Raw genomic sequence first — 26,175 nt, 5'->3', positions numbered from 1 at the left:
ATTTCTTCCAGATTGTCCATTTTATTGGCATAGAGTTGCTTGTAGTAATCTCTCATGATCTCTTTTATTTCTGCAGTGTCAGTTGTTACCTCTCCTTTTTCATTTCTAATTCTATTGATTTGAGTCTTCTCCCTTTTTTTCTTAATGAGTCTGGCTAGTGGTTTATCTATTTTGTTTATCTTCTCAAAGAACCAGCTTTTAGTTTTATTGATCTTTGCTATTGTTTCCTTCATTTCTTTTTCATTTATTTCTGATCTGATTTTTATGATTTCTTTCCTTCTGCTAGCTTTGGGGTTTTTTTGTTCTTCTTTCTCTAATTGCTTGAGGTGCAAGGTTAGGTTGTTTATTCGAGATGTTTCCTGCTTCTTAAGGTGGGCTTGTATTGCTATAAACTTCCCCCTTAGAACTGCTTTTGCTGCATCCCACAGGTTTTGGGTCGTTGTGTCTCCATTGTCATTTGTTTCTAGGTATTTTTTGATTTCCTCTTTGATTTCTTCAGTGATCACTTCATTATTAAGTAGTGTATTGTTTAGCCTCCATGTGTTTGTATTTTTTACAGATCTTTTCCTGTAATTGATATCTAGTCTCATGGCGTTGTGGTCTGAAAAGATACTTGATACAATTTCAATTTTCTTAAATTTACCAAGGCTTGATTTGTGACCCAAGATATGATCTATCCTGGAGAATGTTCCATGAGCACTTGAGAAAAATGTGTATTCTGTTGTTTTTGGATGGAATGTCCTATAAATATCAATTAACTCCATCTCGTTTAATGTATCATTTAAAGCTTGTGTTTCCTTATTTATTTTCATTTTGGATGATCTGTCCATTGGTGAAAGTGGGGTGTTAAAGTCCCCTACTATGAATGTGTTACTGTCGATTTCCCTTTTTATGGTTGTCAGTATTTGCCTTATGTATTGAGGTGCACCTATGTTGGGTGCATAAATATTTACAATTGTTATATCTTCCTCTTGGATCGATCCCTTGATCATTATGTAGTGTCCTTCTTTGTCTCTTCTAATAGTCTTTGTTTTAAAGTCTATTTTGTCTGATATGAGAATTGCTACTCCAGCTTTCTTTTGGTTTCCATTTGCATGAAATACCTTTTTCCATCCCCTTACTTTCAGTCTGTATGTGTCTCTAGGTCTGAAGTGGGTCTCTTGTAGACAGCAAATATATGGGTCTTGTTTTTGTATCCATTCAGCCAATCTGTGTCTTTTGGTGGGAGCATTTAGTCCATTTACATTTAAGGTAATTATCGATATGTATGTTCCTATTCCCATTTTCTTAATTGTTTTGGGTTCGTTATTGTAGGTCCTTTCCTTCTTTTGTGTTTCTTGCCTAGAGAAGTTCCTTTAGCAGTTGTTGTAGAGCTGGTTTGGTGGTGCTGAACTCTCTCAGCTTTTGCTTGTCTGTAAAGGTTTTAATTTCTCCATCAAATCTGAATGAGATCCTTGCTGGGTAGAGTAATCTTGGTTGCAGGTTTTTCTCCTTCAACACTTTCAATATGTCCTGCCACTCCCTTCTGGCTTGCAGAGTTTCTGCTGAAAGATCAGCTGTTAACCTTATGGGGATTCCCTTGTGTGTTATTTGTTGTTTTTCCCTTGCTGCTTTTAATATGTTTTCTTTGTATTTAATTTTTGACAGTTTGATTAATATGTGTCTTGGCGTATTTCTCCTTGGATTTATCCTGTATGGGACTCTCTGTGCTTCCTGGACTTGATTAACGATTTCTTTTCCCATATTAGGGAAGTTTTCAACTATAATCTCTTCAAATATTTTCTCAGTCCCTTTCTTTTTCTCTTCTTCTTCTGGAACCCCTATAATTCGAATGTTGGTGCGTTTAATGTTGTCCCAGAGGTCTCTGAGACTGTCCTCAGTTCTTTTCATTCTTTTTTCTTTATTCTGCTCTGCAGTAGTTATTTCCACTATTTTATCTTCCAGGTGACTTATCCGTTCTTCTGCCTCAGTTATTCTGCTATTGATCCCATCTAGAGTACTTTTAATTTCATTTATTGTGTTGTTCATCGTTGCTTGCTTCATCTTTAGTTCTTCTAGGTCCTTGTTAACTGATTCTTGCAATTTGTCCATTCTATTGTCCATTCTATCTCCAAGATTTCGGATCAACCTTACTATCATTATTCTGAATTCTTTTTCAGGTAGACTGCCTATTTCCTCTTCATTTGTTAGGTCTGGTGGGTTTTTATCTTGCTCCTTCATCTGCTGTGTGTTTTTCTGTCTTTTCATTTTGCTTATCTTACTGTGTTTGGGGTCTCCTTTTTTGCAGGCTGAAGGTTCGTGGTTCCTGTTGTTTTTTGTGTCTGTCCCCAGTGGCTAAGGTTGGTTCAGTGGGTTGTGTAGGCTTCCTGGTGGAGGGTACTAGTGCCTGTGTTCTGGTGTATGAGGCTGGATCTTGTCTTTCTGGTGGGCAGGTCCACGTCTGGTGGTGTGTTTTGGGGTGTCTGTAGACTTACTGTGATTTTGGGCAGCCTCTCTGCTAATGGGTGGGGTTGTGTTCCTGTCTTGCTAGTTGTTTGGCATAGGATGTCCAGCACTGTAGCTTGCTGGTCGTTGAGTGAAGCTGGGTGCTGGCGTTGAGATGGAGATCTCTCGGAGATTTTTGCTGTTTGATATTATGTGCAGCTGGGAGGCCTCTTGTGGACCAGTGTCCTGAAGTTGGCTCTCCCACCTCAGAGGCACAGCACTGAGTCCTGGCTGCAGCACCAAGAGCCTTTCATCCACAGGGCTCCTTAATTTGGGATGATTCGTTGTCTATTCAGGTATTCCACAGATGCAGGGTATATCAAGTTGATTGTGGAGCTTTAATCCGCTGCTTCTGAGGCTGCTGGGAGAGATTTCCCTTTCTCTTCTTTGTTCTGACAGTTCCCAGGGGCTCAGCTTTGGATTTGGCCCCGCCTGTGCGTGTAGGTCGCAGGAGGGCGTCTGTTATTTGCTCAGACAGGACGAGGTTAAAGGAGCCGCTGATTCGGAGGCTCTGGCTCACCCAGGCCGGGGGGTAGGGAGGGTCACGGAGTGCGGGGCGGGGCCTGCAGCGACAGAGGCTGGCGTGACGCTGCAGCCTGAGGCGCGCCGTGCACTCTCCCGGGGAGCCGTCCCTGGATCCCGGGACCCTGGCAGTGGCGGGCTGCACAGGCTCCCCGGAAGGGCGTGTGGCTAGTGACCTGTGTTCGCACACAGGCCTCCTGGCGGCGGCAACAGCGGCCTTAGCGTCCCATGTCCGTCTCTGGGCTCCGCACTCTTAGCCGCGGCTCGCGCCCGTCCCTGGAGCTCTCTCAAGCAGCGTTCTTAATCCCCTCTCCTCGTGCACCAGGAAACAAAGAGGGACGTAAAAGTCTCTTGCCTCTTCGGCAGGTCCAGACCCCTCCCCGGACTCTCTCCCGGCCAGCCGCGGCGCACCAACGCCCTGCAGGCTGTGTTCACGCCGCCAACCTCAGTCCTCTCCCGGCGCTCCGACAAAAGCCGGAGCCTCAGCTCCCAGTCCCGCCCGCCCCGGCGGGCGAGCAGACAAGCCTCTCGGCTGGTGAGTGCCGGTCGGCCCGATCCTCTGCGCTGGAATCTGTCCGCTTTGCCCTCCGCACCCCTGTTGCTGTGCTCTCCTCCGCGGCTCCCAAGCTCCCCCACTCCGCCTCCCGAAGTCTCCACCCGCGAAGGGGCTTCCTAGTGTGTGGACACTTTTCCTCCTTCACAGCTCTCTCCCGCTGGTGCAGGACCCGTCCCTATCCTTTTGTCTCTGTTTAGTTTTTTCTTTTGCCCTAACCAGGTACGTGGGGGGTTCCTTGCCTTTTGGGAGGTCTGAGGTCTTCTGCCAGCGTTCAGTAGGTGTTTTGTAGGAGTTGTTCCACGCGTAGATGTATTTCTGGTGTATCTGTGGAGAGGAAGGTGATCTCCGCGTCTTACTCTTCTGCCATCTTCCCGGAAGTGTGGTCTGAATCATTTTTGACTAAAAGTAAAACTTTATGCTTGCTGGCTCTCACGTTCAGCTACTCCGGCTCTGAGCATTCAGAGCCTCATAAGCAATTGCTGAAGCTTAGTTGGCACTTCTCAATCCAGGAGGCCATACTTTCATCTGTGAACTTGATCATCTCATTAAGTGCTCTTTCTTCCAGAGCTTTTATATTAAAAGGTAGTTAAGTAAGTCTTCAGAGCCCTAGCATTGATCCCGGGAGAATACCACTCTTAATAACTAGCAAGTCAAAGACAAAATTTTTCCCTAAACCTTTTCTCATGTTTAAAAGCTGGTTGCAACTGAATGGCTAAATGCTTCTCCCAATTTCATGATAGCTGCATTTATAGCAGGAACTCATATTGAACCTTGAGACCCTAGCCAAAATAGATTGGCATCTACCTAAAAGCACAAGACAAATCTACAGGTGTCAGAAACCATACTCCAGTGGAACAACTGCCAATATGAGAGAAATATATACTGCATTTTTGATCAAAAGAACTTCTCTATTTATGGAAGCACAGTAATGATGTAAGCTACCTGAGTCTGTTTCTTCATCTATAAAATACAATTCATAATACCAACCTCAAAGGCAATGGTAACTATAGTTAGATAGATAGATAGATAGATAGATAGATGGGTAGATAGTACCTGGTAGGCTCTCAGTAACTGAATTAAATTAATTAATAAATGAAACAATGTAGTGCGGATGACGTAGATGAAGAACCACTGTGCCTGCCTAATACATTAGGAAACAAGTATGTTTTATTGCTCATTAATCTGTGTAACAACATACATTAGGTAACTTCTCTTGAATATGTTCTTACATAAAAGAATAGACAGACAGATAGTGACTTAGAAAAGAAATACAGATTAACATTTTTCTTAGCAGAATCTATTACTGCTAAGGTGTCAATCCAGAGTCTTTAGAGCACTAGCTGAGTGATCCCAGTGTTCATGTTCACTTTGAAATGCATTTGTTACTACAGAAACAATATGACCTTTGGAAAAGAAAGGGTTTAATGGTACCCACAAGTACACTGCAAGCTGCAAATATACTCAACATCTCTAAACACCTTATATGTGTACAAGATCATATGGAGGTATTTTAGGATTTTGCATCATGAAAATACATATTTACAACTATCAAAAGATTGGTAAACAACAGAAAACTGCAGAGTTTAATTCAAATGTCACCTCCTCATTGACCTCAGTATCTTCAGTCAGAACTATGGCTCACACCAGTCAGAATGGCTATCATCAAAAAATCTACAAACAATAAATGCTGGAGAGGGTGTGGAGAAAAGGGAACCCTCTTGCACTGTTGGTGAGAATGTAATTGATACAGCCACTATGGAGAACAGTATGGAGCTTCCTTAAAAAACTAAAAATAGAATTACCATATCACCCAGCAATCCCACTACTGGGCATACACCCTGAGAAAACCATAATTCATAAAGAGTCATGTACCACAATGTTCATAGCAGCTCTATTTACAGTAACCAGGACATGGAAGCAACCTAAGTGTCCATCAACAGATGAATGGATAAAGAAGATGTGGCACATATATACAATGGAATATTACTCAGCCATAAAAAGAAATGAAATTGAGTTATTTGTAGTGAGGTGGATGGACCTAGAATCTGTCATACAGAGTGAAGTAAGTCAGAAAGAGAAAAACGAATACCATATGCTAACACATATATATGGAATCTAAAAAAAAAAAAAGAAAATGGTTATGAAGAACCTGGGGGCAGGACAGGAATAAAGACGCAGATGTACAGAATGGACTTGAGGACACACAGAGGGGGAAGGGTAAGCTGGGACAAAGTGAGAGAGTAGCATGGACTTAGATATACTACCAAATGTAAAATAGATACCTAGTGGGAAGCAGCCACATAGCACAGGGAGATCAGTTCGGTGCTTCATGACCACCTAGAGGGGTGGGATACGTAGGGTGGGAGGGAGGAGATATGGGGATATATGTATATGTATAGCTGATTCACTCTGTTATAAAGCAGAAACTAACACACCATTGTAAAGCAATTATACTCCAATAAAGATTTTAAAAAAAAGAACTAATTGCTCTATCCTTGGTGATTTATAGCACTTAGAGAATAATTCAAACATGGCATCTGTTGGTATAACTATTTGTAGTCATGAATGCTTCCCTCAATAAATGGTTAAAAGCCAAGGGCTCTAATTAATTTACATTTTTCTACAGTCTATGAGGTTATTAATGGAGGCCTTAGGTCAAATTATTTATGTAATACATATTACTTGAATTTTAGTAAGTACACAACCATTCTTTTAATGCCATCATTATGTTAGTTCCTGTTAAACTATTGTTTTATTCAATGTGTCAGTGTTCATGGTTGGCCTTTAGCTCATTTTATTCTCTAGATTTTGTTTCTTTTTTTTGTAAATATCAGGTTTATTGAGGTATAACTTATATATAGCAAAAATTACTCTTTCTTTAGATGTACAGTCTTAATCACCACCACATGGGCAAAATTGCCCTTGTACCCCTTTGTAATCAATGTTCTCAGCCCAATCCAAGCAACTGAAAACATCTATTCTATTTCTACCTCTAGTGTTGCACTGTAAGAATGTCATACAAGCAAAATCATGCAGTATGTAGTCTTTGTCAGGTTTCTTTTACTTGAAATACACCTTTAAGATTTGTTCTTCTATATGTATCAGAAGTTAACATCTTTTGAGTGCTCACATACTCCATTGTGTGGATGCACTACGATTTTATCTGTTCACCAGTCAACAGACATCTAAATTATTTCTGATTTTGGACCATTACAAATAAAACTGCAACAAAAATTCAGGTACAAGTCTTTGTGTAGTCATACCTTTTAATTTCCATTAAATAAATATCTAAAAATGGGATTCCTGATTCAAAAGGTGTACCCTTAATGTTATAAGAAGCTGACAAACTGGTTTCCAAGTTGGTTGTACTATTTTGCTTTCCTGCTAGCAATGTATTTGGGTCCCAGTTACTCTACATCCTCATAAAAGCTTGGCTTTGTTATTTTGAAAAAATGTTAACCATTCTAATAGATGCATATTTGTATTAGTTTGCTAGGGCTGCCATAACAAAATACCAGTCGGCTGAATTAAACAACAGAAATGTATTTTCTCATGGTTTTGGAGGCTGGAAGTACAAGATGGAAGAATTACCAGGTGTTTCTTGTGAGGCCTCTCACCTTGGCTGGCAGGTAGCTGCCTTCTTGTGACCTCACAAGGTCTTTCCTCTGTGCGTTCACACCACAAATGTCTCTTTGTATGTCTAAATGTCCTCTTCTTATAAGGACGCCAGTTACATTAGATTAGGGGCAACCCTAACGGCCTCATTTTAACTTAACCATCTCTTTAAAGGCCTTACCTCCAAATACAGTCACATTTTTAGTATTAGGGGTTAGAGCTTCAACACGAATTTAAGAGAGCACAGTTCAGCTCATAACAGATACAAATATCATACTGTGGTTTCCTGATGGATACTGTCATTGAGCATCTTTTCAAGTAACTGCATTGCTACCCACAGCTATATTTTAGTGAAATGGGTATTCAGATCTTTAATAAAAAGTTGTATTGATATTTTGGTTTTCTTATTATTGATCTGTGAGAGTTCTTTATGTATTCTTGATAAAAGTACTTGATCAGATGTGTTTGTTTTGCAAAAAATTTACCTGTATCAGTGGCTTGTTTATTCATAAACTTTACATTATTGTCCAATAAACAGAAGCTTTTAATTTTCATGAAGTTCTATTTATCATTTTTTCTTTTATAGCTAATATTTTTATAGCTTATGATTTTATGTGTAAACCTTTGTTTAGTCACAAAATTTTTTCTTCTACACTTTCTCTGAAAAGTTTTATAGTTTTTATAGTTTTACATTTTACAGGTAAATTTATGGTTCATTTTGAGCTTATTTTTCATGGGTTGAAGTTCATACTCAAACAACTGATGTCCAGTTGTTCACTTGTTAAAGACTATCTTTTTCTACTGAATTATTTTGACAACTTGGTCAAAATCAATTAACTAACCATATATTTGTGAGTCTATGTCTGGACTTCCTATGTTACACTGATCTACACATCTGTCCTTTTTCCAATAACACATTGTCTTAATTACTGTAGCTTTACATTAAGCTTTGAAAATCAAGTGGTAGGTCTTCCAACTGTGTTCCTATTTTTCAAAATTGCTTGATTGTTTTAGGTGTTTTGCATTAATATAAAAATTGCAGAATCAGCTTGTCAATTTCTATAAGAAAAAAGCCTCCTGGAATTTTGATTGGCATTGCATTTAATAGGTAGATCCATTTTAGAAGGCCCAGTATCATAACAATATTGAATCTTTTGAAACATGAGCATGTTGTAGATATTCAATTTTTTGTGTGTCCTTTGTTTTCTATCACAGTATTTTCTAGTTTTTAGCATGCGATTATTGCATGTATTGTGTTTGATGTATCCCTAAGTATCTCATGGTTTTGATGCTATTGTAATCAACATTGATATTTTAATTTCAATGTCCACTTCTTCATTTCTAGTAGTATATAGAAACACAATGGATTTCTGTTGACCTCATATACTGAGACCATGATAAAAATCACTTACAGGTTCTGTAGCTTTATTTACAAATTCTTTGGGGTTTCCTATGTAGAAATCATGCCATCAGCAAATAAAAATCATTTCACTTCTTTTATAATTTGTATGCCTCTTACTTCTTTATCTTGCACCATTTCATCATTAAAGACCTCCACTTCATACTTGGAGTTACAAGAGCAAAGATTCCTACGTTGTTTCCCATCTAAGTGGGGGAAACAGTCAGTCATTCTCTCACTATTAAGTATATTGACTACAGTTTTCTCCTATCAAGTCGAAGACATTTTCTTCTATTCCTAGTCTGCTAGCAGTTTTTACTGCATACAGATGTTGGACCTTATCCAATTCTTTTTATGTACCTATTGAGAGTCTCTGTGTCTACAGACTTCTACATAGTATCATTGTAGAAATTAGCCACAGTTTCCTGACTCTCCCTCAGCGTCAGATTTTTTGTTTTGTTTTGTTTCTTGGCTTCATCTTTTCCCCAATGGCAATGGATTTTGGTGTCTTGGGATAGGGTTTTCTATCTCTCCTCCAGAAGCAGGTAGACAGAGGAAAATGGATTTCTATTCCTTCCCCAGTGGCTTACAGCTTTTATTTTATACAAGAAAGTAAGGAATACGGAGTAAGTAGGCCTCTTTTTCTGTTTCCCTCCTCTCTCACGCACCAATCACTTCTTTCATGCCCACCCAGAGAGAAGCACTCTCTCTGCTCTGCCCCTAATCTTTAATGTGATTTTGAGACAGGTTGGTACCCGGCGGGACCTGGTACCCTTTGCTGCCGTGCTTACACCTGGACAAACGTCTCATCTCCTGAAGTAACAGAATACAAAGAAACTATAAGGGACTAAATTTAACTGCAGACATGCGTAGTTGGGGCAAATTATGAACAACAAGGTATAAAAGACCAAACACTCAACTGCCACTTCTGAGGTGTCGAGAAAAAGCAGGGTACTGCTCATGATGCCTGCACACAGCAGCCCCAAGGGCGTGGGCAGACCACTTAACCCACTCCTCTGTCATGACCACTGGACCCACCCCAACCCTCACCCCATTTAAGGCACCAGTTCACTCCTCCTCAGGGAGCGAGCAAGGGAACCTGTTACTTGTTTTCGCTCCCTCATGCTGCAGCAGGAGTCCCAATGATGCCTTCCCTGAATTTCTTGTCTGGCATCTTATCAATTTCTATTGATTAAGAAGTCCAAGAATCCTGATAGGTAACAGTTTCCCAGGGGAGGTCTGTGGAGAAAAGCTTGAAAGTGATTATGAGTTTCCCCTTTGCTGTTCAAAATTAACACTAACCCACACCTGGCCTTTAAGAATTCATTAAAAATTTCAGTTGATTTCTTGTTACCCCCTTGTATGGTGGATGCATCTTTCTCTGTGATCTGCCAAAGGTGATAATGTGCTCCCATCTCTCATGGAGGGGCTAGTCCCTCTTTGTCCTTTGATTTCCTTGCAATTTGAGTTCTCTGATGGACTCAAGAAAACATTAGATTTTGTAGATTTTCCATCTTTTCCTCGTTGTGGGAGCAATGTTTTTTTTTCCTTTTCTTTGGGGGGGGGGTTGTTTTCTCTTTTGTTTTTGCAGTTTTCTACATCCTAAGCAGGAGTGGAACTTTCAACAACAACCTTTCAAAAATTAGCTACATTGTTGAAAAAAATAAATTATTAACATTTTAATTTTCAAATTAAAAATTAACAGTAGAATAAAGTAAAATATTACTGTGAAGAAGAGAATTTTAAAAACTCATATTGCTATTCCAATTGCCAAGAAAACAACCATTAATGAAATAAACCATTATAAACTTTAAGAGAAGGGATAAAACAAATAACCTACTAATTTACTGTCCTTGATAATGAATTGATCTTTAACTCTGACAAAAATTTATGGTACACAGGTAAAACATAACAATGTGATTTCTCTTAGCATTTTGTGATAACATATGTATCAAACAATATAGAAATAAAATTCTCTCCCCATTGAGAAATACTTATTATAATATATACTAAGTCCTAGGGCTTCAGACTTAAATTTCTTCTTAAGACACCTAGAGAATAATTATGAAAATATAAAAGAAAAAATTTCCAAAAGATCTGAACCAAAATAAGATCAAGGCTTATTTCTGGGCATAGAAGAGTTATTTCTTACCTACTTTGATTCGTAACATACACAGCATTGTCACATAAAAAATAAATCCACCTGCTGCCTTGTAACAAGTAAACAAAAAATAAATTAAGGGATTTATCAAAAACTATATAGACTAATTCTAGAAAAAGCACAGCCCACTTTTATGGGAAGATTTGGATATTTCTTATGAGTATTATATAAACAATATTTCATGCTGTTGAACAGTTTTGCTCCAACACTCTACAATTTTAAACTAAGAAGGAAAAACAAAATGTAATGAATCAAACCTCAGGAAAACGATATTCATTTTAAACCAACTTCTATTTTACAAATTTTGAAGGAGAAATTTTAATAGTTTCTGAATTTTCCTTAATTTATCAGTTAATCAAAATCTACCTGTTCTTGAGTTCAGTTTAGTTCACTTGTTTGATATTTATTTTGCACATTTTACAGGCATTATGTTAATCTAGCTTATTCACTTTAGCATCTATGAGTCTAACACACTTTTTATCCACTGGGACCTCCAATAATTAACCATACCATTTTTAATACCATATTTTAAGTGTCCTTCATTACCTGTATGTCCTCATTCCCCTCTTTACTAGTTTAAATTCCAAAGCCCATCCCACTTTGCACACATACATAATTCTTTGCCTCTGTATTATATTGACTTCACAAAATCTGAACCCAGCTAAACCCAACTCTAACTCCTTCTCTCCTGTGCCTAAGCAGTTGTTTACAGCTAGAGAAAACCAGAGAACCCTGCTGGCTGGTCTCACTTTAAATTTACAACAAGAGATCTTAAGTGGGCCCTCAGCATTGCCCAGCTATGAAATCATCTTGTGTTAATTTCACAATTTACTCTCTATTCTCTGACATGGTTTTTTAATAACTTTTTTCTTCTCAAGACTCTAAACCCTCTTCCCCACTGCTCATTCTAAGCTTCCTTGTCTCTAAGAAAAATAGAAGCAATTACAAGAAAACTAGGTGAGTTAGTAACTTCAAGAGTAGCAGACAGCCTAGATTTATATCCTTGTATTCTGCCCTTTCCTTCTGCTCAATTGAGTCTAACTGATGCTTCTAGCTAAGTCCAACCCTTCCATGTACACACTGAATCCTTTCCACTTGCCTCAGTGACAATGCCCCTGCAATTTCCCCATCCCTCCTAAATCATAAATTTAGTCCTATGTTCTGGACTATTTCCATCACCAGACAAATATGCTGTGATATCTCCTAGATTAAGAATAGAAATATGATTAACTTACTGAAATACCACTTTGTCCTCCAATTACTGTCCCATTTCTCTTGCTTGTGTTAATAGAAAAACCACTGCCAAGTTTCAGACTCCAATATCCATCTACTCGTCTTTCCCATTAATATGCTATAGGCATTCCAAACTCAACTTGGCCACTAAACTCTTGGTTTTTCTTGTTTCATATTTCAGTAAATTGCACCATCATTTACTAATTACTTTGGCCATAAATTAAGATTCATCTTTGATCCTGGTCTTTCTTTCATACTTCATGTTATATCTTCACACCTTGCAGCAAATTCTATTTTCTCTTCCATCAATATTTGTCTCAACCGAATTCTTTCATGACCTTTACTGCCAACATTCTAGACCTAGCTATCATGATATCCTGCCTAAGTTAATGCAATAGCTTACTAAGTGATCTCCCTACTTCCACACTTGCCTATTATGCTTATTATTCACACAGAAGCAAGAGTGTTATTTTTTAAATATGGATTAAAAATTTATACTCTCCCCTATGTACACAAACTACAATGGCTTTCAATTATACTTAGAATAAAATAAAAATTCCTTACTAAGTATTAAGAGGGCATTACTACGTTACTTCACCTAAATCATTTCCTTTGCCCTATTCATTATAGTATGGACACACTAGTCTACTTGCTGTTTTCAAATACACCAAGCTTGGTCACACCTCATGGCTTTTGTACTTGTGTTTTCTTGTTCTTTTATTCCAGATCTTCACACATTTTGATTCTTCATTTCAATTAAGTCTCTCATCAAATATCACTACCTTAGCAAGGTGTGGGATTACTTCACATAAAATAGTACACTTCTGTAACTCTTTATCACACTCTGCTTTACTCCTTTGTAGTTGTTATCACTCCCTGACATGGTATCCCCTATTTATATATTTGTTTACTGGCAGTCCAACACAATATGCACTCCATGAAGAGAGGCACTTTTTTTGTCCTGTACACCATTGTATCACCACAACAAAGGTTAATGCTTGACACGTTAGGTGTTTATAAATATTTGTGGAATAAATAAATAGTTTCTTAGGACTAATAAAAATTAGTGGCTTGAGATAACAGAAATTTATTCTCTCATCACTCAGGAAGCCAGAAGTTTGAAATAATGGTGTCAGCAGGGTGGGTTCCTTCTTAGGGGTTCATCTGTCTCATGCCTTTCTCCTGGCTTCTGGTGGTTGCCAGCCAATCCTTGATGTTCCATGCCCTATGGACATATCTCTCCAATCTCTCCCTCCATCTTCATATGGTATTCTCTGTGTTTCTTCACATTGTCTTCCCCTACGCATGTCGCTTTGACCAATGTTCCTATTATAAGTACACCAATCATCAGATTAAACACCTTAATCCTGTATGACCTCAATTTAATTACATCTGCAAAAATTCTATTTCTAAATTCGACCCAAATTCTGAGGTTCTGAGTGAACATGAATTTGGTGGGAGAGATGGGACATAATTTAACTCAGTGCAACTACAATTGTATCAAATCATAAAGATTAAAAATTTTCAATTCATATCAGAATAATTTCAGAATATAACGTGGATGCTATATAACGTGGATGCTATGTCTTATCATTATTAAAAATCCTGGCAAAGAGTTAAAAGATTTGAGTGATCCTCTTATGTGCCTTTTCAACCCTCATTCTTCCATTCAAATACTTGTTCTTTTATTTTAAAAACATATTGTTGTGTGTTTCTATATTACATATATTAGGCTAAGTAATGGAGACACAGTAATTAGCAAGATAAGATGGTGTCTGCTCTCAGGAGGTTGACAATCTATTTGAGTGAAAGTGTTATTTTTCTTCAGGACATCTGCTATCACCTGAAATCTTTAGCTGGTATCAGTCAAGTTTGCATTAGTAAATGGTAAATTGGACCCTCCAACTGAGTAATACGAGGGAAGTTTAATAAAAGAACAATTTTAAAAGTTTTAAGGCAGGTTTTAGAATAGTGATCAAGAAATAACACAGTACCACAGGGATAGTAATAACAGAGATCATTTACCATCCTTAGACCTGAGGGGCAAAGAGGAGAGAAAGGATAAAAAGGAGGACGCTTAGATAGTATCTCTGTATCTAGAAGACAGTTTCAGATTATAACTTCAGTTCTATATGTTCATTTTTTAGGAAATGCCTGAGTTATTGTGGACAAATTTCTGTCTTTATTTTACAATACCTAAGCTTTTTTAAATGCCTTGAAGAAGCAGTGTATAACAAAAAGTAGAACCAGTGAACTAACCAACTTATGAATATCTTTTTCTTATATATAATAAAAAAGACGAACCTTAAACATGGAATTGTTAAATCATCTCTGAAGCAATATGAATCAAGATTTTTTCATTGTGATTGTGGCAGAAGGAACTGTAAAGGAAAGGATGTATGCAGCTGTGTTCATGTTTACATTTTGATTATAACAACTGGTATATGTGTGAATTTCTTTTGGCCATACCATATGAATAGATGTTTAAATAATTAAATGGCAACGTATCTCTCACTAGTATTTGAATAGTATGAATTTTAGAAACATCTAGAAGCATTATGCTTATTGGACTTTATTGCTCTGGGACTCATTTTAAATTGCACATTAAGAGAATACAGTATTTTAATTGTAACTTAGTCAAAATCTATCCAGAGGTCTGTTATCATTTTGTCTTTTAAGCAAATTTTCTCCCAAAAAGGCTGGATTATATTTCTTTTCTGATTGTCATAGTGTAGTGTATTCTTCTTTTTATTTTTAATTAATTTATTTTTTATTTTATTTTATTTAATTTTGGCTGTGTTGGGTGTTCGTTGCTGCGCACGGGCTTTCTCTAGTTGCAGCGAGCAGGGGCTACTCTTCGTTGCAGTGCGCGGGTTTCTTGTTGCAGTGGCTTCTCTTGTTGCAGATCATGGGCTCTAAACGCACGGGCTTCAGTAGCTGTGGATCGCGGGCTCCAGAGCGCAGGCTCAGTAGGTGTGGCGCACGGGCTTAGTGGCTCCGCGGCATGTGGGATCTTCCCGGACCAGGGCTTGAACCCATGTCCCCTGCTTTGGCAGGCAGATTCTTAGTCACTGCACCACCAGGGAAGCCCCATGTAGTGTATTCTTGATAATCAAACTACTCATGACTTTGGGACTTTGAACTGTTAAATATTCATGATGTGAAAAAAAATCGTGATATATACTGCACTATCATATAAGAAATGTATGCTTCACTGTGTATTGTGTATACACACCAAAGGACCACATGAAAATATAGAGATACCATTAGCGACTAGACAAATACATCAAGATATAGACTGCTTGTAATCATGGATGATTTTGTGTTCTTGGCTTCCTGTGCTTCTCAGTTTTCCATAACATGTATATATACTTTTTAAAGTTGTGGGGAAAAGCATTATTAAAGTCAAGGTAAGCAGTGCTTAAGACAAATAAGCAGACTCTTGAGGTAATATAATAGTATGGACTACAAGGGGAAGTTGGGACAAACGAAATATTTTTGGTACAACGTGGTGACCAACTGTGGAATGGTAATGTCCCAAATAGAAAAGAAGATAAGAAATACTTGAAACTGCAACTGTGATATTATATATTTTCTAAAATTTTTGCCACCTTTTCTCACAATCCTGCTGACAATGGGCCATCCAAATTCCGTCCCTCACCATTTCATACATTATCAGGTGAAGAGTAGCTCACTAGGCTCACTGCCACCATTCCCAACTCATCATTTCAATGTAAGTTGAAACTCTTCATGGCAATATGGGAGCAAGCTTCATCACTGTGCCAGTTAAAGCACTTGGGCCTGGGTCTGTCTCAAACCCAGGGTTTGATATTCCCGTGCCTATTTCTCTCATGCTCATGTGTCTCATCCTAAGGTGCCCAGGCTATGGTACCACACTTCAAAAGGCGGTATTGCACAAAGGAGAACTGAGACTTCAGTACCAGGTTACTTGGGTTTAAATACATCAAATGAGAATATATATAGTATAATGATACTGAATGTGCATATATGTACATACACATACACACACACACACACATGTGTGTATATTGTATAATAATCCTACAACAAAGATTATGTATAGATAGACAGATACAATAATTCTACAACAAAGATTATAAATCCTATAAATAATATATAGTCAAAAGTGCCCTGGTATGCAGACATTATTTATGGCCATTTCCAACAAAGCATTATGATAAAGTAATTATTAGTATTTCTTTCTCTTAGTCCAATAATATAAAAAGCATTCCCACATGTGTTTTCACATGTGCCAGCCTAAGACATAATTAGGCTAGGCGTTGTTATGTACTTTTGCAGAGGGCAGATATTGACTAAGACACAGAGTTTATCCAAAGACACAGTTAGTAATAGGGAGAAACTAATTCCCCATCTCTTAGAACAGGATTCCTTGAATACAACCATTTTCTCCTTTAGTTTTATACTGAGGATGTTTGCTAAGTACTAACATACGTAGAAACACTGACCCCTCAGAAACCCAAAGCAGACGTCAGCAGTCCTTGCTCATGCACCTCCCCAATCCTCCAAATATCCCTAAAGGAAATTACTGTCAGTTTACCCAAGATATCAAGTAATAGAAAATCTGTTTGCCACCCATAACCTTGAGCAGGTGTCGGCAAACATTTTCTGAAAAGAGCCAGTTAGTAAATATTTTTGAATTTGCAGTGAGAACTAGTCACGTCTGCCTTTGCAGTATGGAAGCAGCCATAGGTAATATGTGAATGAGACATGTGAAGGAATTAGCAAGACCAGATATGGCTGGCAAGGAGCTAGATATGGGTCCCCATCCCCAGATGACCTCTGAGGAAACTTTCCAAAACCAATATTCCATGATTATGTCTACCTGCTAAAATACACAAAACTTGCATAACGGGCCTCTGTTTGGCCCATCATTGCCATGGTGATAAACACTACTCAGAGGACAGTTTTTCATTTATAAGAATTTAAATGAACTGAAATCATTTACAAATCATGCTTTGCAAGTAACAGAAACCTCAAATAAAACTGGCTTAAATCATAACGTACCTGACTGAACAGACAAGAGGTAGATCTGTCTAATTTCAGGACAGGATAGTTCAAGAATAAAAGAATTGTGGTCAAATAAAGAAATAAAGCAAGTAAAGAATTAAATCAGAAAGGAATAATATGAACTGTATTTCTGCCATAAAAGAGAAATTTATCCTCTAAAGATGTACCACAATGAAGGAAAAATGTAAGCGCTATATTGCTATTACATTTATGGTGGTCAAGTCTTTTCTCATTAAGAAATACGTCTACACAACCAGACTGTTTGGCTGAACTGTTTACCATCATGTCTCTTCAAAAATTTCTAGGCAAATGGGATCAAAATGTTCTATATTATTTACCCATTGAGGCAAGAGCGATCAACTTAGCAACAACCCCTGCTCTTCCTCTGAAAGCCTAACATTTTTTGTAGACTATGTATTGAGATGGAAAAAACATCTGTGATAAAATTCCAAGTCTAAATAACAAGACAGAAAAACACAGCATAATCCCAAATTTGTGTGTGTATGTATACATCTAAAGGTATACATACAGACAGATGCAAATACAAATTGACTTCTTTCACAGGCATCCTCTCTCTCCCTAAAACGTACCTTGATCCTCAATTGGGAAATTCACCTCTTCCCTATTATCAAGAATGTGGGGCTTCCCTGGTGGCGCAGTGGTTGAGAGTCCGCCTGCCGATGCAGGGGACACGGGTTCGTGCCCCGGTCCGGGAAGATCCCACATGCCGCGGAGCGGCTGGGCCCGTGAGCCACGGCCGCTGAGCCTGCGCGTCCGGAGCCTGTGCTCCGCAACGGGAGAGGCCACAGCAGTGAGAGGCCCACGTACCGCAAAAAAAAAAAAAAATGTGGTCTCAGAGGGATGAATTCCTAGTGCTAGATCCTGATTGGCTTCATTCCTCAGTTCAAAATATTTCTTTCACAAATGGTCATTTAGATTATAATAGATGAGATGAGAGAAAATGTTTGTTGAGACTTCTGGAGAGAAAGGAGTTTTTTTCTTCGTCATTGTCTTGGTTTTTACTGTTTTTTGTTTGTTTTAGAGTGCTACCATATGAAACTCTTTTGCACTTGACTTAAACAGGAAAGAATGAAGGCTGAGGAAACAACAGCATACATTCTCTAAAAATAAAGGTAGGACTGTCCTGTAAAAACAAAGCTGAGAAGAGGAGATAGGAAAGCAGAGTCCTGGCCACAGTTCTTTTATTCTTGAATCAATCCAAGCCTGAAATTCAACAGATCTCTTATCTGTTCAGTTAATAAGCCAGACAATTTTCTTTATTATTTAAGCAAGCTTAATTTTAGGTTTTTGTTACTTACAAAGTATGATTTGCAAAAATTCACTGTTTCCATTCTCAAAATACCAATGACAACATTGTGCCAATTAGTATAAATGGATTTTTGGTGCATATTTGATTGTTTTGTGAAGTGTGTCTCTTATTCCATGTAGGAAATGCAATGTGCAAACATCTGTTTCCCTGGATTTCCTGAGCATATGTACATTTCAGACCAATTACTGCACTTGAATTATTTTACCATAGGCTGTAGTTGTGTTTATTTAAAAGCATAAATACCAAGGTAGTGCTATTCTAGTCTTGATACAGGTTATTTTATAAGGCTGAAAACTTCATCTTTCTTTTCTTAAATAATGATGATAATAAAGAGTGTATGTCAGTCTCTGTGAGATTTTCAGTAAAATCAGTGCCTTCAAATTATTCTGAAGTGCAGGAAACTTTGAATTTATGAAATATTTATGAGAAATCACATCATGTCTACAGCAGTTCTCAGCTGTGACTACAGCATACGGTTTATAAATTGAAACAGGTGTGGGAGAACAGGTGCTCACAGCCAAGCCAGGGAAGGTTTGGAATTTACTGTGGGGAAGCAACAGGATAAAATACCACCATTGGCATTGAAGGCAACTTGCTGATTTGATGGCAGAACCCAAAAGATGTTCACAGGGGCAAATACGTATGACAGCACTTGAGATGAAAGTGTTCACCTACTGAAATCCCACATATGGAAGTTGGGAAGCAGTCAGTGTCATTTTCCATGGAGAGTGAATGCAGGTGAATCTTCACACTGAATCTGACTAGTTTGGAAGTCAACTACATTAAGAGAAAAAATAAGGGCTCAAATAAGGGCTAGAGCCACTTTCACCTGTGTTATCTACATTTTTTCTAAGGATAATGCCATATATCCTGTCCTATAGCCACAAACTCCAAGCATCAGAAAAGTACTCAGAGGGCGTAGGTATAATGTCCTGCTGTTATTTCAGCAAATACCTTTAAAATAAGCCATCTTAAAATCTCATGTTGTTTACAGAATAAAGGTAACAGAAGATAGTATTAATGATTTTTAAACCTCCTCCCCACCTCACTGCCAGTACCTTAGTCTATATTCAGTCAGAGCTTAGGAGTCCCTACGAAATGAAAGGACCTGAGACACAAGAGCTAAGAGTGTTTCTAGATTAATTTGCAATGAGCATCTGTACTTACATTTAAATATGAGTATTTGTCATCTTCTAGAGATTCACAAAGTTTCAAATAAAATATTTTATGGAGTTATATTTTAAAAGTAACCCTAGTGATGGCCAGACCTGGTGTCTGAGTGATTCCCTAGGCCCAGCAAAGCAACGAAGTTTCCGGAGCCCTGGAGACAAGGGATAACACCCCAAAATATGGACCCATTTTCCATGCTACCTTCATTGGCCCAGCAGCTGCAGAGAACAAAGGTCACATCTCCCAATACCTGGCAAACAAATGCAGTATTGCCTCACAAACTGATTGCTTCTCTGAGGTACCCACCAGTGTATCTGGGGAGAAGCTTCAAGACAAGTTGAGGAGTGGCTGTCTTTCTATGAGACTGGAGAGATTCCACAAAAGAATATGGGTGTCATGGAGGCAATGGTTCAGGCAGAGGAAGTGGCTGCTGAGATTACTAGGAAGATAGAGAAACAGGAGAAGAAACCCTTGAAGAAGGAAAAGAAACGGCTGGCTGCAATTGCCCTGCCATCTTCAGGAGACATCAGCAGTATTCTGGAGGACAGTGGGGAGACAAGTGCAAGACCCCAAAAAAGAAAAAGAAAAAGCCCCAGGAGGCTCCTTAGGAGAATGGAATGGAAGACCCATCTGTCTCCTCCAAACCCAAGAAAAAGAAATCTTTTTCCATGGAGGAGCTGGTTAGTAGTGATCTTGAAGAGACAGCTGGAAGTTGAAGTCTTCCCAAGAGGAAGAAATATTTCCCCAAAGAGGAACTAGTTAGTGACCCGGAAGAGTCAGGAAACAAGAGTGCCCCAAGAAAAAGAGGAAATTCTCTTCCAAGGAGGAGCCACTCAGCAGTGGACCTGAAGAGGCTGCTGCCTGCAAGAGCAGCGGCTCCCAGAAAAAGAAAACGCTCCGAAAGCTATCCCAGCAAAATGAGAATGGACATTTCCCTGGTGGGGCGTAACTTGCAGAGATATTTCCCAACCCATCCCCTGTAGTCCAATAAAAACAAAAGCAAATTCACAAGGGAAAAAAAAAAAGACCCCTTACAAAATATCGAGAGAAACTCATCTTCCTTATCCTTGCTCTTGTCTACATTCTGACATGTACTCAAACGAGAACGGACACCACTACCTCAAAAAGCTGTGCAAAACCTCAGGTAAACTGAACTACCCTTCTTTAATTCTCTAAAATTCTTTCTACAATTACCTAGTTTGTCTCAACATAAGTAGGAGGGTTAGTTTTTAGAAAACAAAGCAAGTCAAGAGTGAAAACTAACAAAGAGCTTTATCATTACAGACTCTACTTACCGAAGGAGAAGCCTGTGTAGCAGAGGCTCAACATCGACCGCACCTTCCTTACGTACACACGCACGCACTACGCACACAGGCACGCACGCACGGACTCTGATACGCAAACGTGCGTGTGCCTGGGCTTTAAGACTAAGTATCCCTCTTCTTCCCTGCTGGAGATTTTAACTTGTTCGGTGATTCCTGTCTCCCAACAAGTGCCCTAGGATAAAGAGAGCAAACTTTTTTTTTGAAGAATAGTTGATTTGCAATGTTGTGTTAATTACTGCTATACAGCAAAGTGATTCAGTTATACACATCTATATATATTTTGTTGTTGCGGTAGGGTACGCGGGCCTCTCACCACCGCGGCCTCTCCCGTTGCGGAGCACAGGCCCCGGACGTGCAGGCCCAGCGGCCATGGCTCACGGGCCCAGCTGCTCCGCGGCACGCGGGATCCTCCCGGACCGGGGCACGAACCCATGTCCCCTGCATCGGCAGGCGGACCCCCAACCACTGCGCCACCAGGGAAGCCCTATATATTCTTTTTTTTTAATATTCTTTTCCATTATGGTTTATCATAGGATATTGAATATAGGTCTCTGTGCTATACAGTAGGACCTTGTTTACCCATTACATATATATAAAAGCTTACATCTGCTAACCCCAGTCTCCCACTCCACCCCTCCCCAAACCCCTCCCCCTTGGCAACCACCAGTCTGCTAAGAGAGACAACTTCTTTTAGGTAACACCCCCTTTTCAGAGGCACCCCATGTCCAATGAGGAGACAATTCTGCAGGGCCCTCCCAGCTCCAGCGTTCATCATAGCTGTTACTCCAACATAGCCTAAGGTCTCCCTCAACCCTTTCCTGTACTCTTCGCTTTGTCACAGATATTGATCCCAAGGGTACTACCCTGTACACAGATCTCTGTCTCAGAAGCTGGAAAACACAATAATGCTAGAAGTGGTCCAAGGAAACAGACTGGATCACCTATTGGCAGCAGGCAGAGTACTGATATCTCTCGGCATGCAGCAACAGTGAAATTTGTTAAAACTTTTACTGTTAGGAACTGGTATTGCTGGAAGGGGAGGCACTGATGGAAGTAATGTATCAGGCAATTAAAAAGCACATCAAAATAGTATTTATAAAGGCAAAGGAAATGGATTACTATTTTGAGAGAAATTGATGATTTGGAGAAAAAAATTGAAAGACTGAACAAATAAATTCAAAGAGGTCCTCCTTGACAATATATAAAGAGACTCTGATCTTATAGAGCCAGGGGACAGGCAAATCAAATTTAATCATAAAAACAGCAGAAAACCAAAGAAGGTTCAGAAAGTTGAATATTTATCCTCAACAAGTTTGCTGTACCAGTAAGGATTCCATATAAAATATGGAGAGCCATGGATTTGGGTAATAGAACATATTGTCCCTATGAGCAAAACAGAGGTATTGAGAGTGTTTCTCAATCTATGCAAACAGAATAAAATAAGGACTGATGATCAGGAATCTAAGAGTGGTCACCCCAATAAAAAGTTGTTAACACCTTGCCTAATTTCTGAATTCAAGCCAATTTTCAGACCCAGACCCACATACTGAAGCTGTCAAGTTTTCAGAAGGAAGAACCTTGCAACACTATGGCAAGGATATGAGGCCATTATTCCCTGTTTCTTATTCAAAGGAACCCATAGCCATTGACTTCAGCAACATACAGGAGGGAAAACAGAATGCCCACAAGATATTGGAGACACAAGGTCCAAACTGGCATGGACAACAAAGGACTCAAAGCATTATCAAACCCTTTTGTTAGAGTGGGGTTTATGGAGGCAAGGCAATAAATGGAATCTTGGCCAAGTCTGGCTCATGGTGTGTCCACTTCGTTCATGAACACACTTAATAGTAATTTTCCTACCCCAAAATAATATAATATGTCCCCAAATATAAAATCTAACAGATATACTTGGTAGTTGGCAGGTCCCGCATTGACTCCTTATCCTGTGAGGTAAGAACTATCATAGTGAGAAGGTCAAGTGGTAGCCTTCTAAAGCACCCCTCCCCCAGCCAAAATAGAAAAATTAAAAACAATATCTTATCTTAGAGGGAATGTAAGAGGTTAATGTATTCTTGGGGTGGTGATGCCCATTATATCTCCACTTTATTCATGTCTCTAAAAATGCCAGATGGATTCTGGAGGATGGCATTGACCCCTGCCATGTCAACCACATAGCAATCCCAATTGCAGTTGTGTGGAATGAGGAATCTTTGCTAGATCATCTTAATCCAGCTTCAGGATATAGTATGCAATCAGTGATCTTGCAAATATATTCTTTCCCCTCCCTATCAAGAAAGAAGATTAGAAATAGTATTTCTAAGTATTCATTTAAAACAGATTATAGTGTACCTTTACCGCCAGAGGCCTATGATAACACTACTGTCCTATAACAAATTGTGCAAGGGAAAGTGGACTGAGTGGAAATCCCACAGATAGATGACTTCATCTGAATGAGACCAGGTGAACAAGAAGTAGCAAGGAAGTTGGAATCCTGGGAAGACAAATACACTGCAGAGGATATGAGATGATCCCTACAAATATTTGGAGGCTGACTATATCGGTGAGGTTTGAAGCAAGTCTGGAGTTCCGGTGCATGCCAGGGCAACCTCTCCAATGTAAAAGATAAATTTTTGCATTTTGTACCTCCCACCACTGAGAATTAAGTGTAATACCTGTTTAGTCTCTTGAGTTTTAGAGGGTTTAGAGTTTTGAGTTCCATCTCTGGGAATACTGTTTTGATCCATATACCAGGTGACAAAATGCTCCCAACTTTGAGTAACACCTAGGAGGAATGTGCTTGAAGACTGTGGTGCATGCCAGTATGACCATACGACCCAGTACAGTAGTACTGAGGTATCTGCGTTTAGGAAACGAGATGGTGTGCAGTTAATGACAAGTCCTAAAAAGAGAATCACTGGCACAGACTACTAAAATTCTAGGTAAAGGCCATGTTCTCTGTAGCAGAGAATTATATACCTTTTGAAAAGCAGAGGTGGGGAGAGGAAGGGAGATGTTTCTTGCAAGAACCTAGCTTATATGGTTTGCAGGGCTGGCTAGGAAAGCCAGAAATTCATAGGCCAGCCCATCAGGAAGAGTAGTTCAAAACTTTCAGGCAGGACCTGAGGCTTTGGTCCACAGGAGGAGTTTCTTCCTCAGGGAAATCTCAGTTCTGCTCTTAAAGCCTTAGATTGGTTAGATCCAGCCCACCCAGATTGTCTAGGACAATATCTTTTACTTAAAGTCAGCTAATTGTAGATGCTAATTACGTTTACAAAATACTTCCAAAGCAACACCTAGATTAACATGTGATTGAATAACTTGGGACTGTGGCTTAGTCCAATGGAAATAAACTGACCATCACACCTGGCTTTTTCCAGGCCCACTCCCTTATCAGGTCAAGTGTGTCTAGCAGCAGTCTATTGTAGTATAGAAGGGGTTCATTCAGGATTACACATGAGTAGGGTGGGAAAGTATGTGCAGATGGCCAGGACCTCCATGTCATCCACCACTGTCTTATCAGTGACTCGCCTTTAAGTGGACTTGGCCACTCAGTCCCATTCAGAGGTGGCCCTAGGAAACAACAACGAAGGGAAATTCTCTCAATGGATAGATATTTGATGGTTAACCTGGCCATCCACTTTGTGTAGGAAGAGAAGTGTACATTCTAAAGAATGTATATAGACTTATAAACACTGGTGAATGGCTTGGCTGGGGGATTAGGGGCTTGGAAAGATTCAGATGGGAGGACAATGAAGTCTGTGGAATAGGCATCCTGAAAAATAGGCATGAACTGTGTGGATCTTTGCATCACATGTTGACACCCATTAGAAAACATCCACCCTTGAAAAGGCACTAAACAACTAAATAGATTAACTAGGTCAGTTGGTATCATTCAGAATTTGTCCAGCAGCCAACTCACTACTGGCACAATAGACCCATGAGCTGGATAATCATGGTTACCAAGGATGTTTGGGTCTAAGAACATGGGTCCCCTCTCATCACTGCTGCTGCTAAAATGTTCAACTGCTGGCAACCAAGACCGATGCTAGTTCTTCAATATGGCACCATCCCTGCAGAAGTGCAAATAGCCACTTGGGGGTAGATTAACTCCATTAGACACATTCTACTCTGAAAGGAGCAGCAACTCTTTTTGATTGTCATTGATACATGTACTGGGTATGGTTTTGCCTTTCCTCCCAGAAGGACCTAATCTAGCACCACTATTCAAAGACTAATGGAATGTTTGGTTTACTGACACAGGATGCTAAATAACTTTGCATTAAAGCCACTTTACAACACAGTGGCTCTGATATGGGCATACTGACACGAAATCCAGGTTCCTGTCCTACACTGTACCACTTTAAAACTGCCATCTTCCCAGTGATTGCCCTCATCTGAATAGAGTCACATTGTTCAAGGTCATACCCCTTTCTCGGGGCAGCCTCCATTCAGTGACCAGTCAGTGCAGGACTATAAAGACCCATGGGTTGGCTGAAACCTCTATTGTTATTCATCACAGTCCAACTTCTCCCTCTGCCCAGTCTTGCTTTATTCACTCCTTTTTCACCATTGCTGACCCCAAGAGTAACATTGAATGTCATTGCTACATGTAAAGTTCTATTTCATTATCTCCCTGCTGGAAAACTCAGTCTGCTACAGCAGATTATATGAAACTGTATAGTTTACTTTCAGATAAAAGCAAACTGTTCACTTAGCTTCAAAAAGAGATCTTATGTTTTCTTAATACAAAAAAAGTAATAATGATAATAAAAAAGGAGGGCATGAAGAAACATTTGGAGGTGATGGATTTGTTTATTGCATGGACTGTGATCATGGAGTCAAAAAAGATCCTTATAATTTAAAATAAAGTAAGAATTCCTTTATTTAAAAATAATTAGCTAATATCTTTGTTGTGGTACTTGCCTATAGACATAGATGAGCTATTCTCTTAGTAGACATTAAAAAGACCATGTAATCTTTTATAAATAAAATAACTTGTAAAATATTACCTAAAATAATGTGTTAGTTTCATAAGGAGTAAATTATCAAATTCTTGGATTTAAAGCAAATGTACACATTAATTTAGCATCTACTAGTGCTAGAACTGGAGTTACCCAGAAGTCTAGTCTAAGCCGTTAAGCATCTCATACACACTCACATACACAGAAATAAAATCCCTACAAAAATAAAAAGTTAAAATTTGTTGAATACATAATATATATCAGGTGATATCATCCAAGATTGCTAACAATTATATACATTATATATACAAATTATATATATATTATATATATATTATATATATTATATATATATAATAAATTATAT

This window comes from Tursiops truncatus, chromosome 5, assembly GCF_011762595.2.
Source record: "Tursiops truncatus isolate mTurTru1 chromosome 5, mTurTru1.mat.Y, whole genome shotgun sequence".
Classification (NCBI taxonomy): Eukaryota; Metazoa; Chordata; class Mammalia; order Artiodactyla; family Delphinidae; genus Tursiops; species Tursiops truncatus.
The sequence above is the reverse complement of the archived record's forward strand: the minus strand, read 5'-3'. Positions refer to the sequence as shown.